The sequence below is a fragment of the Periophthalmus magnuspinnatus genome, chromosome 8, assembly GCF_009829125.3.
Source record: "Periophthalmus magnuspinnatus isolate fPerMag1 chromosome 8, fPerMag1.2.pri, whole genome shotgun sequence".
NCBI lineage: Eukaryota > Metazoa > Chordata > Actinopteri > Gobiiformes > Gobiidae > Periophthalmus > Periophthalmus magnuspinnatus.
This window is the reverse complement of record NC_047133.1, coordinates 28,643,490-28,656,671: the sequence shown is the minus strand read 5'-3', so window position 1 is coordinate 28,656,671 and position 13,182 is coordinate 28,643,490. Positions and strand designations below refer to the sequence as shown.

The following is a 13,182-nucleotide window of genomic DNA, read 5'->3' as shown; positions in this document are numbered from 1 at the left end:
TAGCTAAGACAGCTCCCAGTGCTACGGGCACAAAGACATCGATTTCCTCACAGCTCTGTCCTGCCAGCTAAATACAGACGTCTACTGACACAAGGCAGATGCTACACATAACCTAGGGGAAATTAGACAACACGAAACTAATGCACAGAAACAGGGTTGTATTTTGGTATTTTTGAAAGTTGAAGAAAAGCTAATGTTTAAAACAATTAAAAAGATAGAATAAGACAATGAACACGATGTAAGAGTGAAAGTATTGCAAGTATTAGTTGTAGTAGGTATTAATAATTGTATTGGTAATGAGTGACTACATAGATTACATTGTAGGAGAGAGAGACAGAGAGAGAGAGAGAGAGAGAGAGAGAGAGAGATAAATAGATAGATATAGATATAGATAGATATTGATATTCTGGTGTTTTGGAACATACCAGAAGGTCAATCCATCACGTTAAGCAGTAGAACAATGGGCTTTTGACCCTACATTGCTATGACGACTGATCAGGCATGACCTCTGTTGCTGTGAAGTTCCTTTATGAGACTGGAAAAGTGCACCCACCCAGCAGAACAAGCCAAGAAAATTCTGGATATTTGAATGTGACAGGGGCCAGGTGTGCAGCTCCTGGTATGACATTTAAAATACTGAGTCAAACCATATTATCTGAATTTACAAGTGCATGATCTTAAAGGGCCTATATTACGTCTTTTTCTGCCTTTTCGTACTATTCCCTCAGTCATCCAGGTATGATCACAGAGGCAAATCTCGAGATTGGGAGGAGTTTGGGGAGGCCATGGAGGAGGACTATTGGATGGCCTTAAAGCAGTGCTTCACTAACATTGTTTACAGTGCGGATGGAGAGCTGCTGACCTCGACTGGGGATGTTGTCGGACGGTGGAAGGAATACTTTGAGGATCTCCTCAATCCCACTGTCACGTCTTCCGAGGAGGAAGCAGAGACTGGGGACAAGGAGGCAGACTCGTCCAGCACCCTGGGTGAAGTCACGGAGGTGGTTGGCAAGCTCCTTGATGGCAAGGCTCTGGGGGTGGTCAAGAGCCGTCCCAAGTACCTCAAATCTCTGGATGTTGTGGGGCTGTCTTGGCTGACGTCTCTGCATCATCGTGTGGCGGTCGGGGACAGTACCACTAGACTGGCAGACCGGGGTGGTGGTCCCTATGTATAAGAAGGGGGACCAGTGGGTGTGTTCCAATTACAGTGGACACAGTCCTCAGCCTTCCCGGTAAGGTCTATTCCAGGGTACTGGAGAGGAGAATCCGACTGAACCTCGGATTCAGGAGGAGCAGTGTGGTCACAGTAGTGAAACACTGGATAAGCTCTATACTCTCCATCGGGTGCTCGAGGGTTCATGGGAGTTTGCCCAACCAGTCCACATGTGTTTTATGGATCTGGAGAAGGCATTTGCCCATGTCCCCCGTGGGGGTGCTCCAGGAGTATGGGGTTCAGGGCCTTTGCTAAGGGCTGTCCGGTCCCTGTGTAAGCAGGAGCTGTGAGCGCATTACCGGCAGTAAGACAGACCTGTTCCCCTCATCTCTGCTGTTTGCAGATGATGTTGTCCTGATGGCTTCATCAAGCCAGGACCTGCAGCAGACACTGGGGTGGTTTGCAGTTGAGTGTGAAGTGGCTAGGATGAGAATCAGCTCCTCGAAATCCAAGGCCATGCTTCTTGACCGGAAAAAGGTGGCTTGCCCTCTCCAGGTGGGTGGGGAGTCTCGGGGTCTGGGTCGGGGATGGAGCGCGAGATTGACAGGCGGATCGGTGCAGCGTCTGCAGTGATGCGGTCGCTGTATTGGTCTGTTATGGTAAAGAAGGATTTACTGGTCAACCTACGTTCCTACCCTCACCTCTGGTCATGAGCTCTGTGTAATGACTGAAAGGACAAGATCACGGATACAAGCGGCCGAAATGGGTTTCCTCCGTAGGGTGGCTGGGCGCTCCCTTAGACATAGGGTGAGGATCTCGGTCACATGGGAGCAGCTCGGAGTAGAGCCACTGCTCCACTGCTCGAGAGGAGCCATGTGAGGTGGCTCGGCATCTATTCAGGATGCTCCCTGGACGCCTCCCTCCCAGGTTTTCTGGCCATGTCCCACCTGAAGGAGGCCCCGGGGAAGACCCAGAACACGCTGGAGGGAGTATGTCTCGGCTGGCCTGCGAACGCCTTGGGGTCTCACTGGAGGAGATGTGGACGTGTCTGGATTGAGAAAAGTCTGGGAGTCTCTGCTTAGACTGCTTCCCCCACAACCCGGCTCCGGATAAGCGGAAGAAGATGGATAGATGGAATACTAATCACTGAAGAATTTAAACAATTTATTTAAACACTTTATTTTTGCGTTGTGACAGCTTGCTTTTAGCAAAAAACTATTTAGGCTAATATGCCTAATGCTAATGTAATAATTACTCTACCTGAAACCAGCATTGGGGAAAAACAAGCAATTATCTGTCACTGCTTTGTGGAAACTGTTTTGCTAAATGTGAGTAATTTCAGGTACATTTTTGTGATGTAGTTTGTACGTGTAACATCTTTGCCCGTTGATAATAAGTGCAGAATATGCAAAGCAAATAAAGGTCATTATCTAGGGTGGCATTTTAGGCAATTTGCATTATTACAACCTACTGATGTGCACCTTGATCTTCTCTTTTTGTATTGATCGCTGTCTGTTAGCATGGCACGCTAAAGGTCAAGGGTCATGGTTAGCTGAAAAGCACAGGTGCGATGTAATTGGGTGTCTAGGAATAGGTTAGTTAAATCCAGATTGCTTATAAATCAACATTACTCAGTCGAGATAAGAGAAAGGCTTTTGCATTGCAGTTACTTGGGTCTGTTTTCATGCCAATGGCAAAAATGGGCTGCCTGTATCCTCCTGGGAACAAAATAAAGAGAACACTGTCGCAGCTTCTCTTATTATGAAGTGCTTATATAACGTCTGTCCTGGAGAGTGTGCAGAGATAGTTCACAAAGAAAATGGGATTGCTCAGTTTTACTAAAATGTCACTTTGCCTTCTTCCCTTCTGTTCATCTTTCCAGATGTCTTTCCCATGCTCGTATCTGGCACTGGGGAGTGGAAAATGGACTTGAGTAGACCTGCTGTCTTGGCCCCAATCGATCTGTCCCCATTTTGCCCCGACTAGCCACTTCCTGCTCCTCTCCACACACTAACAACATGCTCTACTTTCTCTCCAGGTTGTCCTCCATTAGTGACTTGTACGTTTATAACTAAAAAATACGCAAGATAGATTTCATATTTAAATTATTTTTTTACTTTTCATCACACCATTGGATCAATGTATTGTGTCTATAATTTAAAATGAAGTAAAGGTTTAAATGATTTATATTTTCATTTACAATGATCTACAATTTCCATAAGCTAACATATTCATCAACTCAAGACAAATTTGATTTAATAATTTTTACCCAATTTCACACTGGGGTAGATCTATTGATAAAACAGTAGTGTCTTTCCATAATAGAGCATTTAGGCTCTAGGTAGATTACTATTAGGCAAAACATGGGACAGCTATTTTAGAAAGGAGCTTAAAATATTGACTATTTATTTTATTATGGTCTTACATCATTTTAATGTGCTGTTGTTGAACTTTCAGTGGTGTCCAGCCATCCTTATGATTGATAGTGTGTTTACATGTGAATAGAGCAGGAGAATGTTGGCAGAGCTCCCTCTCACCCACGTTATCCTTATATGCCTTCTCTTACTAAGATCTTGGCCATATTTGATGACTGGGCACCACCATGTTCTTATCTGATGCCAGTGTACAATTGGGGCAGTCACATGGTGCAGAGGGACCCAGTCAAACAACAACTGGGTAAGATAGCTAACCTTTTAAAGATGAAGGATCATAGAGTGCTTATAAAAGGTTGACTGTGATATAAATTTTGATGCCAAGACATGCCCTTTGCCCATGGACCTTACCAGTAAAATTTATGGAGCCCAATAGAGACTGAACCAAACATGAATGATAAGTTGTAATCCCATGATACTTGAAAAACACACAAAGTACTTAAAATATAGGATGATAAAAATATAGTACTGACATGACATTTTGACATTTTCAACATCAGGGCAGTAGGCCTGTCATTTTGAAGCACTACATACAGATATATACAGGTAACGCGCTATATATATATAGGGATGGGACGATATTACATTTTAGACTCACGATTATTGTGGCCAAAATAATCGCGGTAATTATCACGCTAATTATTAACCTGTTAACGTTCCAACGGCCCAGGTCTACTTTACAACTCTACAGCAATGTACATACACTTCTGCGTCACCCACACAAACAATCTACACATCAAATGAAAGCTGTGGCGCTTGTCTTTCTGGATATGTAAACTATTTTCACCTGCAATCACCACAGTGCAGACAGGAAAGACGTTTTTATAGAAAAGTCACAAAGTGTGAATCTGGACTTCACTTACCATTGAGCGCTCTGGTTCTGTCAAACATCAACATATTGACACAAAGTTGGTCTCATTTGTTCCGTAAAGGTCCAGAGAATATAATCCAGTCAAAAAATTATGTCCACAAAGTAAGACCCTCCATGTCCAATCTGCTGCAGGAAAGTACTCCAAATATGAAATCAGCTCCATCACTTCTTTGCATTTCTTTTGTCGATTTCAGGCATAATAAACTTCTGACAGCGGCAACTTTGTTCGGTGCTAAACACACGTGTTAGCTTGTGATTGACACCAGTGTTGGCCAATAAGGTGGGGGTTGTTGGGTTACTGAGGCCGCAGACAAAGAATCAGTGCTACAGATGATTGAAAGTTTACGCCCCACTCTTCTCCTTGTAGAATCAACCAATTACATCACACACATTTAGTGACGTTTTCCCCTTACAGCCAATGAGCAGCGGAACAGGATGATGTATCACATGCCATGGTTTTCTGTAAACAGACGTACCCGGAAGTACTCCTCAATGCCATGTTGTCGAAATGGACCAGTCCTTGTCGCGCCAGAAGTGACACAAGTGCCCGTCGATGAACACTTAGAACGATGCATTTAAGGCACTTTGGCGAATTGGGAAAAAGGCCGAAGCCGAGTGGATGCAGAAATCTGTGCATAATGGCGCATTTTACGCACATGATGAAACGGACAAAACAAAGAGAGTACGTGATCGAGGACACTGTGGATGTTTGTACAAGTTATACTAGAGGCATCTCGGACCCGGAGCGGTTCATGGCAAAGAGTAAAGATCCCACAGTGGACTCAGGAGTAAAGGACCTTATTTTTTGATGGATTGGATGCTGTTCTCGATCGGTAAGCATGGTTTATTCTGCTATTGACTTAATTGTAGGTAAAATATACCATGTACAATCGTTAGCATTGCTTCTGTGCACATAGTGAGCATTCGGACCATGCGCTCTGGCACATTTGTATTCAGCTGTATGAATTAGACTTAATTTGTCTATTGTTTAAAAGGTGTTGTTTTATTCTGCAGTTTGCATTATTGTAGGTAAAAACATAAGATGTACACACTTTAGCATCTCATCCGTGTGCACGGGTGAGGCGCGCACTGTCACGTTCCTGTGGAGAGTTATGGATCAGACTTTGTTTATTGTTGATATCTGGTAGAACATAGTTCAGACGGAGATAAGCACAGAAGCTACAAGTGTCATTGCTATGACAGAGTGGGCAAACACCAGAACTAACATCTAAATGTTGTATTGGAACTGGAAACATGAAGGAGTGTGGTGCCGTAAAGGGATTTATTAAAAAATGCCACGAACGATTAATTGCAGACCTTTTTTTATCGTGATTAACGATATTATCGTATATCGTCTCATCCCTTATATATATATATATATATATATATATATATATATATATATATATATATATATATATATATATATATATATATATATATATATATATATATATATATATAGATAGATAGATAGATAGATATATAGATAGATAGATAGAGAGAGAGAGAGAGAGAGAGAGAGAGAGAGAGAGAGAGAGAGAGAGAGACCAATAATATTGAAAGTACTTCATGCCACTGACCCAATGACAATAAATCAACCACAACCACTTCAATACAGTATCAAAAAAGGTATTCCAAGTTACAAAAAATATATAAGAGAAAGAGCCTCTAATTGGTCATAATTAAGTTATTTGATCAACACTCCACAGCTCTAATCTTACCTTATTAAGTTAAAAATCACAAAAACCTCCTCACTATTGCAAAGAAAATATACTTACAATATATACTGAGCTCCGAAATATATTGTCCTAGCTGTAACTTATAATACGCTGATATAGTAAGGCCTAGCAGTCATTTTTTTGTATTATCTTAACTTTATCTTAAGCACACACATAGAAGATCATGGTTCCAGAGGTATTTTCTCACAATATTTTATGATGATGATTGTTGCATTCCTAATGCATGTGTGATTGGTTTGGGAAAAACTGTGAGTTGGAAACATATATTGTGCACCTGCTCAAGTCAGAAAAACAACTAAAGACATTACATATGCCATTGTGCACAAGTTAGCCGGGCTCCCATGTTACAAGGTACAATTTAAAACCATGCAAACGCTTAGCAGTTTGTATTAGCCAGGTCTTTACAGCATTGACCTCTATGCCTGCCACTCTCCGTCTATGGTCTCATGTCCCAAAGCAGGTAGCACACCATATTTTCAAATCAAAATGTAAAAAAAAACAGCTTTTTTCAAAACCGTGACAAAGAAAGTATAAAAGCAGGTTAAAGGACTTCGATGAGCAGCGAATCATGAAAGATGAATGTTCTGCCAATGCACTTGTTACGCCAGGAAAAGGCTAGAAGAGAGCTGGGAATTTGGGCTAATTTCATAATTTTGGGGTTAGCTGCACATCTGTTGCTCCTTTTGCGTCCAAGTAGCTTTAGGAAACAGGTCATACACGTCACAGTGAAATGACAGCAATATCCTACTAAACACAGGCAAATTATGAAGGAAATTCTAAAAGTTGAGAATCTAACCTATACTATATCTAACAGTAACCATCTGACATCTGCATCAAAACTGACCAAGGCTGAACACATTCAGCTCATGTAAGAATTATTTTTTCTTAAAATGTGATATTTAAAATATATTTTTGTAAAGGGCACATGTTGTGTATTATTTGTATTACTCTACACCTCTAACATGCTCTTCTTAAGTACAATTAGCATTTCATTTTTTAGAACCTCAAAACATTATTTTCAAGCTTCAGTGCTACCCATACTGGGAGCGGGGGTGAGCACACTATCTGCTGGCAACAATTGTCATGAAAAAAAGAAATGCTAGTCAATAAACAACATGCCCTGACATGCTAATGTAACCACACAGTTGTAATGAATGTGAATGCAGAAAGCTCAAAACGAGACGAGTGCACGGTTTCTACCTTTGACACAACAATGCTGGAAAAATTCAAGCCAAGTGTTTTCTGTGACTGGGAGAAACAGCCTTGCAGATTATTGAAACAAGTGTGAAAGAAGCGACAATGCCAGGTAAGTTTTTTATGAGCTATGTACAAAACTCAAAGTCAATTTTGCATAATATGAGACACACACACAATTTTGCATGATATGAGACACCAAATGAATGCGAATGGGTATATATATATATATATATATATATATATATATATATATATATATATATATATATATATATATATATATATATATATATATATATATATATGTGTGTGTGTGTGTGTATATATATATATATATATATATATATATATATATATATATATCCCCTAGAGTGCAATGAGCAATTACCAAAAGCCAGTGTGGGTCTTTAGGCAAGACCATTCATGCTACTGCCTACCTCATAAAATCATGAGTGCAACTGTTATTTTGAAAAGTAACAGTCACAGTCCAATCTTACGGCTAAGCAACTATTAGCTCAGTGTTCCAACATTCGCAAATGGCAACTGCTGTCACAACTTGAGATTGACCAGGTACAACACTAATGCTACCGCAAGGGGGACCCAACTGTCAGATGTCCAGAGAAGTGCAATGAAAAAGCAAGTACCCCAGAGGTACATCCAGATGCCCATACCTGAAGCACTGGCCGTGTCATGAGGCCAGCAGTCTAAGCAGGGACTCCCAGACTTCCCTCACACCAGACATGTCCTCCAGCTCCTCCGGTGAGACCCCAAGGTGTTCCCAGGCCAGCTCCTTCTTCACCACAACAGTCCGATACAGCAACCACATCACTGCAGATGTTCCACGGATCCGCCTGTCAATCTCACGCTCCACCCTATATATATATATATATATATATATATATATATATATATATATATATATATATATATATATATATATATATATATATATATATATATATATATATATATATATATATATATATATATATATATATATATATATGTATATATATATATGGCCCGCTCCTCTGCACTCTGAAGGAAAACTCTAGCTTGATGATGCTGCTGTAAACCTGCTCCTGGCTTCACAGAGACAGTTGCTAGGTAACACACATCCTCTCCTCCTCCTCCGCATGGCGAGAATCTGCTGCACACGGCAATTCCGAAGTGTGCATGTGAGCATAGTGACAGTGTGTATGTGTGATGTGTTTCCACATGAGGTAGCGCTAACTGCCTCGGCTTCCTCCTCAAAGCAGTGGCCTTGCTGGTTTTCACTCATTGGAACAGTAACTGACCAGTATGCAACAGTCAAAGAATCAAAGTATGTCATTCTGGACTTTAACTGCCAGGACACCCAAGACAAAAAAAATACAAACTTTTACATTACTTTTGGTCTCCCCAATTTGCAAGGGGCATGATTGACAGGCTAATTAACCAATCAGAGAAATGCACGGACTAGTTGGGTCAAAACAAAGACGGTGGCACTGTTACGACCCAGCTCGTGTGGGGACAGGGAAGTAACAAAAGAAAACCAAGATGGAAAATGGTAACGTAAGAAGTAATTTAATTAACAGTGAAAACAAAAGGGGACTAAACATATATAAACAAAAGTTACATTGCAAGGGTTTAAACAAAAACCAAAAAAAAAAAGGTAAACTTAACTAAAACACACATTTTACAGTAACAACAGAAAATCTTGATGAACAGAGTCAGTGCTGACGACGAAGTGTCTCACAACACAAAGTCACTACCCCTGTAGAGACTTGTCCATAAGAGAGACACTTATAGGCATACTGGACACTCCAGGCCAGCAGCCCCGAACGGGTGTCCTGAATCTGCTTAAGTCATTGGGAGGTGGCTGAAGGTAGGCCCCAAGATTGGACCAAGAACAGTCATTTTATCTTTAAAAGCAAGTTATAATAATAACAATAAAATGGAGAACAATAGGCTGAATAGGAGTACAGCACACTAATGTAACACATTTATATTTATATAAATACATAATGCATAGACAACGAACTGAATATGTGTCTGGTATGTTAACATAAGATATTAACAGTTCAGATAGTTCAGATAACTAAAGCATAAAAAACAAGCTAACAAGTTTACTCTCGATCTCATTCCAAATCACTAAATCCATTGAATTCTTCATCCTCGGAGATGCTTCTGAACAACTCCGCCAATTCCAGAGGTAGATGAAGCGCCACTTCCTCTTCTGTGTGACTGTGTGTCATCACACCGAGCAGAATACGATTTTCTTTTAGGTGGGCATTTTTGTTCAGTCTTTCATTTTCAATGATACAGGATCAATAGATACTGGTACACAATCCTAGAGTGCCCTCGTGCGGTGGTCACTGTGACATTAACTATTCCAGCTGGTACCACGGTCACACTGGAGGAGCTCGGAATAGAACCGCTGCTCCTACACGTTGAGAGGAGCCAGCTGAGGTGGCTCGGACATCTGCTGCTCAGGGTGCCTCCTGGATGCCTCCCTAGGGATTTCTTCTGGGCATGTCTCTCGGCTGGCCTGGGAACACCTTGGGGTCCCACTGGAGGAGCTGGAGGTCTCCCTGTGTAGACTGCTACCCCCGCGACCCAGCCCCGGATAAGCGGAAGAAAATGAATGGATGGATGTCTTTCGCATTTGAAAGACACATATTACAAATTAGCAGCAGTAATTGGCATGTTCCAAATAAGGACGAAAGTTTGTCTGGTTCCAGACCCTCCTGCATTCAAACAGAAAGTAAGAGGGACCAGCTCACGAGGCAACAACTTTAAACAGTAGCACGGCAGTTTTAATTATACATTAATGTAAAATCTAATAGCTAAGCTACATATTTCTTTAGGGCTTGGGACCAGCTCATGGCCTGGCTTGTATGCCTAAAAATAGTAATAGTAATAGTTATTAAAAGTCAAATATGACCAATTTATAAATCGATACAGGAAAATAATTGTAACAAAGCTCGCCAAATAGTAACAAAGCTGTGCATGAATCAAAGTAAAATAACAACGCCAAGCTATTAAGGAAAGATGTGCAATTATTATCAAATTCAAACCATAACAGTCATTAGCATATCCCAGAGCAGCACGCTACAAATGCCTGGCTCTCGTTCAGCTTCTGTTGTGGATAATTCTAGACATACACAGCGGAAAACTCCATCCCATAATTGCACAGAATGATTTGTGAGGTGTGGAAACTGGGCCTTCTGTAGATGCATAAACTAATGAGATAATCAGAGCAGACGCATTTGTTTATTAAAGAAATGTAAGTTCAGTGACTCATCATTCAAGAGAAGCACAGAATCCACAGTCTGCATGGGGCTCAAGCTGAATGAGGACCAAAAGGCCAATACAAGTCTATCTTATAGCAAAACAATTGTCCCAGCCCAAATGCAGTAATAATTGTGCATTACCAGTTAGGTTGTCAAAAAATAAATTCCCAGTTACTAATCAATATCAAAACTAGTATTGATAATGAAACAAATCACGTAAATAGGACAAATTTGCAACTTTCCTGAACAGAATTATTTAAATCTTTATCAATACTAGCATAAGACCACATGGTACTAGAAACTACCATTACTTTGTTTATGAAAATGACATGGTATTGTACAGAAACAAAGGTCTCATTATTGCTGTGGGACTGAAATTGGTAAAACCTTTTGCTTAGTGTTGAAATCAAGCTTGAATTTCAGTCATTTGTGACCATTTTAAATAGACGCTTGATAAACTTCTCAAAGATCTGTGATTGGCGGACTATTATGCATTCATTATTTAATATTGGTAAGCTGCCCTGGATTTGGGAGGGGTGGATAAAATGTACCCCTTGTTCCCCTATTCTGGCTTGTGTCAGATGTAGTCACCATGATATTAGGCCAAATGTAAGGCTATTTCCAGTAGCAAATTTCTGGATAAAATATTGGTAAAATACAAGTTTGGTCCCCTGGGATTTCCAGGGAATTGCCATAACTTGTCCATGCACTTGAAGGTTAACCATTATTTCCACGGTCATTTTATTATAATACATTACCCTAGACATAACATGAAATAGCTCTGCACTTCACTGTCTCTCCCATCAGAAGACATGCCCTTCATGAAGAAAAATACAACAAGGCAGTTTACGTCGCCCGGACTGGCGTTACCGGGGCCCCACCCTGGAGCCAGGCCTGGGGTGGGTGCTCGGCAGCGAGCGCCTGGTGGCCGGGTCTTTCCCCACGGGGCCCGGTCGGGCCCAGCCCGAAGAAACGACGTGGGGCCGTCCTCCCGTGGACCCACCACCTGCGGGAGGAGCCATGAGGGGCGGGTGCGGAGAGATCCGGGTAGCAGTCGAAGGCGGGGACCTCAACGACCGGATCTCCGGACATGGAGACTAGCTCTGGGGACATGGAATGTCACCTCGCTGGGGGGGAAGGAGCCTGAGCTTGTGCGGGAGGTTGAGCGTTACCGGCTAGATATAGTCGGCCTCACCTCCACGCACAGCTTGGGCTCTGGAACCCATCTTCTTGAGAGGGGTTGGACTCTCCATTTCTCTGGCGTTGCCCGCGGGGAGCGGCGGCGAGCTGGTGTGGGCTTGCTCATTGCCCCACAGCTCAGCCGCTGCGTGTTGGGGTTCACTCCGGTGAACGAGAGGGTCACGTCCCTGCGCCTTCGGGTCGGGGACAGGTCTCTCACTGTTGTGTCGGCCTACGGGCCAAACAGCAGTGCAGAGTACCCGGCCTTCTTGGAGTCCCTGGGAGGGGTACTAGACAGTGCACCAACCGGGGACTCCGTTGTTCTCCTGGGGGACTTCAACGCCCATGTGGGTAACGACAGTGACACTTGGAGGGGCGTGATTGGGAGGAACGGCCTCCCCGATCTGAACCCGAGCGGTGTTTTGTTATTGGACTTCTGTGCTAGTCACAGCTTGTCCATAACAAACACCATGTTCGAGCACAAGGGTGTCCATCGGTGCACATGGCACCAGGACACTCTAGGTCGGAGGTCGATGATCGACTTTGTTGTCGTGTCATCTGACCTCCGACCGCGTGTCTTGGACACTCGGGTGAAGAGAGGGGCTGAGCTGTCAACTGATCACCACCTGGTGGTGAGTTGGATCCGCTGGCGGAGGAGGAAGCCGGACAGACCTGGCAGGCCCAAGCGTATTGTGAGGGTCTGCTGGGAACGTCTGGCGGAGCCCTCTGTCAGGGGGGTCTTCAACTCCCGCCTCCGGGAGAGCTTCTCCCTGATCCCGGGGGAGGTTGGAGACATGGACTCCGAGTGGGCCATGTTCTCCACCTCTATTGTTGATGCGGCTGCTCGTAGCTGTGGTCGTAAGGTCTGTGGTGCTTGTCGCGGCGGCAATCCCCGAACCCGGTGGTGGACACCGGAAGTAAGGGATGCCGTCAAGCTGAAGAAGGAGTCCTATCGAGCCTTGTTGGCTCGTGGGACTCCTGAGGCAGCTGATGAGTACCGGCAGGCCAAGCGTGCCGCGGCTCGGGCAGTCACAGAGGCAAAAACTCGGGGTTGGGAGGAGTTCGGGGAGGCCATGGAGGAGGACTATCGGACGGCCTCAAAGAGATTCTGGCAAACCGTCCGACGCCTCAGGAGAGGAAAGCAGTGCTTCACCAACACTGTTTACAGTGCGGGTGGAGAGCTGCTGACCTCGACTGGGGATGTTGTCGGGCGGTGGAAGGAATACTTTGAGGATCTCCTCAATCCCACTGTCACGTCTTCCGAGGAGGAAGCAGAAACTGGGGACCCAGAGGCGGACTCGTCCATCACCCTGGCTGAAGTCACTGAGGTGGT

General features: G+C 43.3%; 1 protein-coding gene across 2 annotated transcripts in view; it reads right to left on the bottom strand.

Moving 5' to 3' along the window:
• caskin1 (CASK interacting protein 1) overlaps positions 1–13,182 on the bottom strand; it is a 78,838-nt gene that overhangs the window by 28,517 nt on the left and 37,139 nt on the right. The gene's annotated exons all lie outside the window — the stretch shown is intronic.